Below are 8,271 nucleotides of genomic sequence, written 5' to 3' on the forward strand. Positions count from 1 at the left end.
TCACTGTATCTGAAAAATGGCATTTTCACTTAGAAAGTTCTAGAAAGTCTATGCAAAACCACAAGGAGTAGTAAGAAAATGTAATAAGGTGTCTGGTTAATAAATATGTAAATATAAATACCTTTCTTATGTATAATCAGTACTGATTTTGATGTTTCCATGTAAAATAATATTTCATATGCATTTTTGTAACATATGCCCTTATTTTAAATCTCCTAATGATTTAGTAGATATAGAAAAAATTACCAGTATGGTATTAACATCAAAATAAAAGTAAACAGACATCATGAGACAATATAAAAGGCCATTATCACCTATTTAAGACTCTTGCCAATATATATATATATATATATATATATATATATATATATATATATATATATATATATATACATACATGGTGGTACTGGGGTTCCTGGAAGCCCTTCTACCTCCGGGCTACACTCCCAGACCTATTTTATATTTTTATTTGGAAACAGGGTCTCTTAAGCCAGTGTGTGCGGCTGGCTTCGAACCTGCACGATCCTCCTGTCTCTGCCTCCCAAGCGTGGGGATTACAAGTGTGCACCACCACGACCGGCTGGATGGTAATATTTAATAAAGCTCATGATCTAAATCATGATTAAGAAGAAATCCAGAGATAAAACAAAGCGTTAAATGGCACATGAGGGTACAGTTAGCAACATTCAGACTGGAAAACAGCATAGGATAAACAATTGTTTAACAAATACAAAAACAGAGACAGGAGGATTGCACAGGTTCAAAGCCAGCCTCAGCTACTTGGTGAGGCTCTCAGCAACTTAGCGAGACCCTGTTTTCCAATAAAATATAAAATAGGTCTGGGAGTACAGCCCAGAGGTAGAAAAGCCCCTGGGTTCCACCCCCAGTACCACACCAAAAATTTAAATAAAGAATAAAAAAATAGGGCTAGGGGTATAGTTCAGAGGTAGAATGTCCCTGAATTCTACCTTCACTACCACAAAAAATAAAATAAAATAAAAAAGGTATAAAAATCTCTCAATCAATATGGAGAAAATAAGCAATAATTTTTATTTAAGAGTGGAGCAAAGAAAAGTACTATGGTTTGTATAATTGCCCCCCTCCAAAGCCCATGTATGACAGGGTTGATTCCCAGGCTGTGGCGGTATTGGGAGGTGGTGGAATCTTTAACAGGTGGGGCCTATTTGGCAGTCTTCCAGGCATATGGATGCATTCTTGAAGGAGATACTGAGACCCTGGACCCTTCTCTATCTTTTTTTTTTCATTTCTGGCTGCCATGAGGTCAGCAGCTTGCTCTGCCATGCACTCTTGCCACAAGTACCTCTACTTCACAGGCCCAAAAATGACAAAGTCAACTGACCATGGACTAAAATCTCCAAAACTGTGAGACAAAATAAACTATATTTTTAACCTGATTATCTCACATATTTTGTTAAAGTAAACCTAATGCAGCTAAAAGAGATTATATAAATTGCCAATAAACACTTGAAAATATGTATTATCTCAATCATAATAAAGAAGTGCAAATCAACATACTGCCCCTAAACGACTGGTAAGGATTACTACATGTGATGACGCCCAGTGCTTGTGATGATATACAGAAACAAGAACTCATGCCCACTGAGAGATTGTGGAAACTGACGCAACCTCTTGGAAGATAATTTGGCAATGGTCAATATTTTGAAAATATAAGTCCACTTCCAGGAATTTACCCACCAAATATTCCCCATTAAGTATGCAAGACATGTTCATTGACATAAAGCAATAGTTGACAAAGCAAAAACATGAAACAACTTGAATGCTCATCAGTATAGGACTTATGGTTCAACAGAATACTATACAGCCACAATCTTATGTATTAACACGGAAAGAGAGCCTAGAAATGTTAGAGTGCAGATTGACATCTCTTCTATAGCTACAAAGAGTTTGAAGATATGCCTGTTAGTCAATAAATACATGTGTACCAAGTCTAGATAACTCATAGCCAGAATTACAGACATACAAAAACTATGGTCAATGGTCAGCTCTAAGTGTAAAATGATTGATGAGGGGATAGGAAGAAGGATGTTTACTTTTCACCTCATACATTTCTGCATATTTTTGAAGTTTATATGAAAAAACATTTATGCCATCTTAAAACTCTTGAAACAATTTTTCCATTTGAATGAAGAACACGGAGAGGAATACACAGTAGTGTACAGTCATCTGCTCTTATATCAGCTCCCCTCCCTTAAGACTGTCACCAGGTATTTGTGTGCTCTTTTTGTCTTTTTTTTTGTGTGTGTGTGTTGTTCTAGGGATGAAACCCAGGGATATTTTACCTCTGAGCTATAACCCCAGCCCTATTTTTATTCTTTTTTTGAAACAGGGTCTCACTGAGTTACAAAGGGCCTCATTAAGTGGCTGAGGCTGTCCATGAACCGCGATCTTCCTGTCTTAGCCTTCCGAATGCTGGAATAACAAGGGTGAGCCCCCATGCCACTCTTGAGTGCTTTTCTTTAACGCAAGACAAGCCTCTGTCCACCTCTCCATCCCCCTTTGGGCCTCTTAGACTTGACGTTTCCACACTGTAGTTTTCTTCTCTCTCATGTGTGTATGTGTGTTTGAGCATGCACACACAGGTTACTAGGGATTGAACCCAGGGGTATTCTACCAGAGTTACATCCCCAGCACTATTTTATTTTTCATTTGGAAATAGAATTTTGATAGGTCAGATGGATTCCCCAGCCCAAGGCTGAGCCTAGCTGCCCATCCTTGCCCCCATACTCAGTTTCCTGGAAAGGTCCAGCTCCTTCCCAAAAACCATACAAATGGCCTGCGTGTCATTTCTGTCAACCAATAAGTTTTAAAGGCCATACAATAAGTTTTAAAGGCCTCCAAATGAGATGTAACATCCAGTCTAACTTACCAATGACAAAGCACCAACTCAGCCTAAAATTGTATTTAACCCCAAGCACGGCCATGTTCGCGTTCTCCCCCTCTCTCTCTCTCTCTCTCTCTCTCTCTCTCTCTCTCTCTCTCTCTCTCTCTCTCTCTCTCTCTCTCTCTCCCGTTCATGTACTCTGTCTCTCTTTCTTTCTCTCTCTCTTCTCCTCTAACTGCTTCTCCTTTTGACACTGCTGCCTAAATAAATCTCTTGGATGTATGATCATCTTTGATGCAGTTTTTTGCCCTTCATTGGTGATGTGATGCAGATCAGGTGCCCCCTATCCCTTGGTGAGACCCCACTCCAAGCCAGAGGGCATAACTCGCTGGACGCCACAGCCTTCACCTATTATTTTGATTGCCTGCCTTGCATCCACCATTGGCAATTTTGGTAAGTTGCCCTTAACCCTAAAGGCTCCTAAACCTGTTGGGTCTCTTGTTGGGTGCTAACCATTTATAGTCCAGCTGCCCCAAGCATTGACCAATACAGGGAGGAACACACCTCACTCCAATCTTCACGATCGCGGTGGACCTCATGGAGTCTTAATCCCAGTTTTTACTGGGACTTACAAAACTCAAAGCTCCCTTTTCAGTCTAGTCCAGAGACAGTAATTGCTAGGTGTTTGTTATTTACTGTCATTTACTGGTTAACTCTCTATTCTGTTCTTCTCTTTCCTTATCTTGGCCATGAAAGTGGAAAATTCCCTCTCCAGACTTGGGTCCTCTCTTTCTGCAGGTCTACTGGGACCTGAAAAAAATCCAAGTGCTTGGTGACCCATTGCCCTCCAGTCCACTGGGACCTCTGGCCCACTGGGGCCACTCGCCCATTAGACCTTGATGACGACTGGGCTCTTTGGGTAGAAATCTGCCATATCCTGTCCTGGAGGGACGCCTCCTCAGACTTCTGCTTGCTGGTCCATTGGGACCTAAACCATGGAAACCTCCTCCTCTCTCCTGGCCGACTCCCCTTAAAAGGCTTCAACAATTTAAGCATCCTCAGCCTTGCTTCTGATATTAACCTTAAATGGGTCATTAAACTCTGTACTCAGGACTGGCCTACTTACCCTTTAGATAACCAAAACAAATGGCCCGAGTATGGGTCTCATAATCCTGCTCTTCTCAGGTCCTATATAACTTCTGTGAGCAATCAGAAAAATGGGCAGAAATTCCCTATGTCCAGATCTTTTCCTTTCTACGCTCCAATGCCACTCAAATCCACTCATTCTGTTCAGGGTTTATAATCTGTTAAAGCTGTTAAAGCTGTACAACCACTTAGTCTTTCCTTTGTTCAAAAAGCCCAGCGAAAACAAACCCCACTCAGACCTTGGACGATGATTTGGAGGAGAGCTGAATAAACTCCTCTTCGGGAGCGACCACTGGGAGGTTTCTTTCAGCCCCAAAGGAGGAGAGCGTTCAGCGTCCTGCCTCCCTTGCCTGTCCACTGTTGGCAGAAGGTCTGGTACTCTCTAAAAGGATTTATCTGTTAAAAATATCCTTAAAGTTACAAAAGTAAGCATGGTACATGCCCGCTTTGAAGTATGGGGCATGTACTGTCTGTCCTTGGAGAGTTTTTAGCCTTTTTTTTTTTTTTAATCTCTATCTGCTAAAAGTTGTCTTTTGTGTCAAAAGCTTGACTTAAAATGATAAAATATACAAGGATATATATATTCCTTTAAAATATGGAGACTTTGAGCCAAAACTCTTTTATATAATTGATAATTAATATTGGGTTAATACAGCTTGCTTTTTATCTTTTAACTTAACCTAAACTATTATAAAAATCTATATAATACTTTTTCTAAGTGTAGGTGTTTGTGTTTTAACATTTGGAGTTCAGCTGGGATAACAGCCAGCTTTTAATTGACCAAGGTCCATACAGGCTACACAGCTCTTGGCTAACAGCTTAGAGGTAGAGAAAGAATTTTGTTGTTTTGCCTATGTAAAAAATCTTATTATTATATCTTAGTTCATGTGGCTTAATTTTGTTGGTAAAATCAAAACAGAAAAATGTCACTAGAAATTAACATATTTTATTTTCCTCAGGCTAAGGCAATTACTATTATACTCTCTTCCTAGTAGATATTTAAATTGTAATGTTCATTTTAAGGATTTATTTTGTTCATTGTAAGGATTTATTTTGTTAAAATAATGGTTTAACAGTCTAAAAATTCTCACAACAGATCTATGAAGATATAGTGTGGCAGTATTTTTTTAATGGGCAGTATTTTTTTAATGTATTTTAATCTTTGTCACTAAAGGCAAGATTTCGATTGTTTAATCTTTTGTCTACTATTTGGGTTGTTGTAAGGATTTAAAATAATATGTAAAATACCAAATGTGGCTGGTTGTAGCTAATTCAGTGATTTTATAATTTTTTTCAATATGATTCTATTTGGTAAAGTAACTGGAACCAATTTTATAATTTTCATATAAAACATAAGAAGATATCTTTTAGTGTTCTAATATCACTACCTTTAACTGACATAGACTTAATAACTTTTAACTGATTTCCAAACATGGGAGGGACACTTCTTCTGTCAATTGGTAAAATTAAATCTTCCAAATGATGTGAATATAGAATGAATATGGGATTATGTGTATATCTATGTGTGTTGTTTTCAAATAAAGTGATTCATTGTAAAAACAAATAATGGCTTAAGCTACTGACTGGCTATTAAAATGGGTAAATTAGGTAAATGTAAGTAAATAAATTGTGTCTAAATAAGGAACTAAACACCAATAGCCAAATATAAAATATATACCTATAACCACAGATGTATTTATATCTGAAAACTAAATGTGTTGTGTATCTAGATTCATCTAAATGTGTCAAAAAAGTTCAGAAGTTAAAGGTTAAAGGTGTATGGGTTGTATAATTGTATATGAGCTGACCGATAAGATTTTTTGTCATTTTGATTCAAAGGTTCAGCATTAAGACCTGATTTACATCTGTTTGTCCTGACTGGGTAAATGTCTTATTGTTGTATTAAAAAATAAAATCGTCTGTCAGGCAACAAGTTTTTATTTATTATTAATGCTGTCCTCTAAAATTATAAAGACCTAGTGCTATATAATTTTTGCCAATACTATTAGCTTACTATAGTTACAGTTACCAGTGTGGTCCAGTGTAAAAATGGGTCAATAGACTACCAGAGGTAGGCTAGTGTAAAAAAAAAAGGTCAATTTTCAAAAAATCCTGATGGATATATTCTTCCTCAAAATCTGATTTTAACATGGAAATCTCTCAACCCAATCCTGACCTGACTTTTACTGCTCATGGGCTTTTTAGTCGGGGTATTTTTCATTTACATGTTTCTCCCTTGTCTTTCAAAATTCATACAAACTCAAATAAACAAAATGTCTAACCAGATTTTCAACCTCAGGGAGCTGCTGCCAACCAAGGACACCTAATCGGTCCAGGACAATCCAACAATAGACATCTTACTCAGACTGCCGGATGTCTGGGCTACCCCTGCTCCGCCCTCTTCTTTCTTTTCCTGGGATACAGCATCCATGGATTCTGCATCAACTTATTCTGTGCTATGTTCTAACCCCTGGATACAAGGGCTTTACATCCTCCTAATTCTTGTCTTCTCTGTTGGACTAAGTGAAGCGACGTTAGTCCACAGGACTGGGCAAAATTGTAGCACTTCCTACTGACAACCTGTTACATTCTCATCTGCTCCATTCTCCTGAGTATTTCTTGCTGGACATAATAACAATTTCTCTTTCACTTCTCTAATAGCTTTCACCAACAAAATGCTGTATAACAGATGGGGCTTATTCCTGAACATACTGTGCAGGGACAGCTGGCTCATCCCACCCTCTGCTGTAGCTGCAGACTGGCCAATTATGCTGATGGACCTGTGTCTGCAACGCCCCCTATTGGACTTCACTCCAGCCAAAATTCTACTTTTTGGGATTCCTTCTCTCTCTAGAACAAAGTCCACAAGTTCCCCCCTTCCTCCTATAATTTGCTACCCCATATGACATCAGGAAGTAGCTGGAACGACACGACGCTCGATTCCCATACAATATCAAAGAGGAGGTAATAAAAGATGGGTCAGATCGGTTCCCTGAGAGAGTTCCAGCCCTAAGAAAGCTCCAGCCCAAGGCCTTTAAGTTTCAGTTAAGTTGCTGAGGCTGGCTTCCAACCTGTGACCCTCCTTTCCAGCCTTTCAATTACTGGGATTGCTAGTGTGACCTCCGCTCAGGTACACCGTGGTTTTCTCAGGTGTAGATTCATCTTTAGGGCCTTCTAGTGTTCCCAAAGGGCATCCCACACAGTTGCAGGTACTGGGGGAGGGGAGGGCCTGAGACTCCCCGTGGACAGAGGCTCAGATGATTTGTTTGCACACTTGTGCAGCATGGCCCACTCCCTTCACGGCACCTGGATTCCCCTGTGAGGCCGCTGGCAACTGGGCAGCCCCCTAGGAAACCGAGTGACCTCGGGCTTCTCCTCGTGGGTCACACTGCGACCTGAGATGCACCCTGTTGGGGACATCCGCTGTCCCCAAAGGTAGTGGGCACCACAAGGACCGTGCGGCCTGGGCCGTGCACCAGTATCTCCCTGATGGGAGGTCGAGTCACCGCCCGCCCGAGCAGAGGGAGCTGCTGGAGGGTTAGTCCCGCCCTCTCAGGCCCGGGACTGGCCCCAAGGAACCTCCAGTCACCCCAGCCGGCACTGCGCCCACACACCCACCTAGCCGGCCCTACCTCTGGCCCCCGTGTCCCCCTGGGCTGGGTCTGTGACTGCCCAGGGTTCCCCACTTGATGGCCGCGGCCTAGTCGCCATGTCTGAGGCGCTCCACAGCACCCCGCCGCCTCGACCGCTGATTGGACCAAATTTGCGTGGGTGGGGCGGGGGTGGTGGTTACGCAGCGCACATGCGCAGTGCACTCCATGTCCGCTGTGCTCCACAGCACCCTGCCGCCTCGACGGCTGATTGGACCAAACTTGCGTGGGTGGGGCGGGGGGGGGGGATTACGCAGCACACATGCGCAGTGCACTCCATGTCTGCTGCGCTCAACACTCTGCTGCGTCGAGGGCTGTTTGGACCAAACTCACGTGGGTGAGGCAGGGTGGGGGTTATGCAGCGCGCACACAGACGCAGTGCACGACACACCACTTAGCTCGAGGGGGTGGAGTTAGTGTGTGGGCCTCTTAGCTTGCTGCTACTGTGGTGCTTAAAACCTGAGGGTAGGGCTGGGTATGGTAGTGCTCACTTGTAACAGCAGCACTTGGGAAACTGAGAAAGGATCACAGGTTCACGGCCAGCTTCAGCAACTTAGAGTCTGCGGGACTGTAGCTCAGACACAGAATGGCCCTGGGTTCCATCCCCAGTAC

This window comes from Muscardinus avellanarius (genome assembly GCF_963383645.1).
Source record: "Muscardinus avellanarius genome assembly, chromosome: 4".
NCBI lineage: Eukaryota > Metazoa > Chordata > Mammalia > Rodentia > Gliridae > Muscardinus > Muscardinus avellanarius.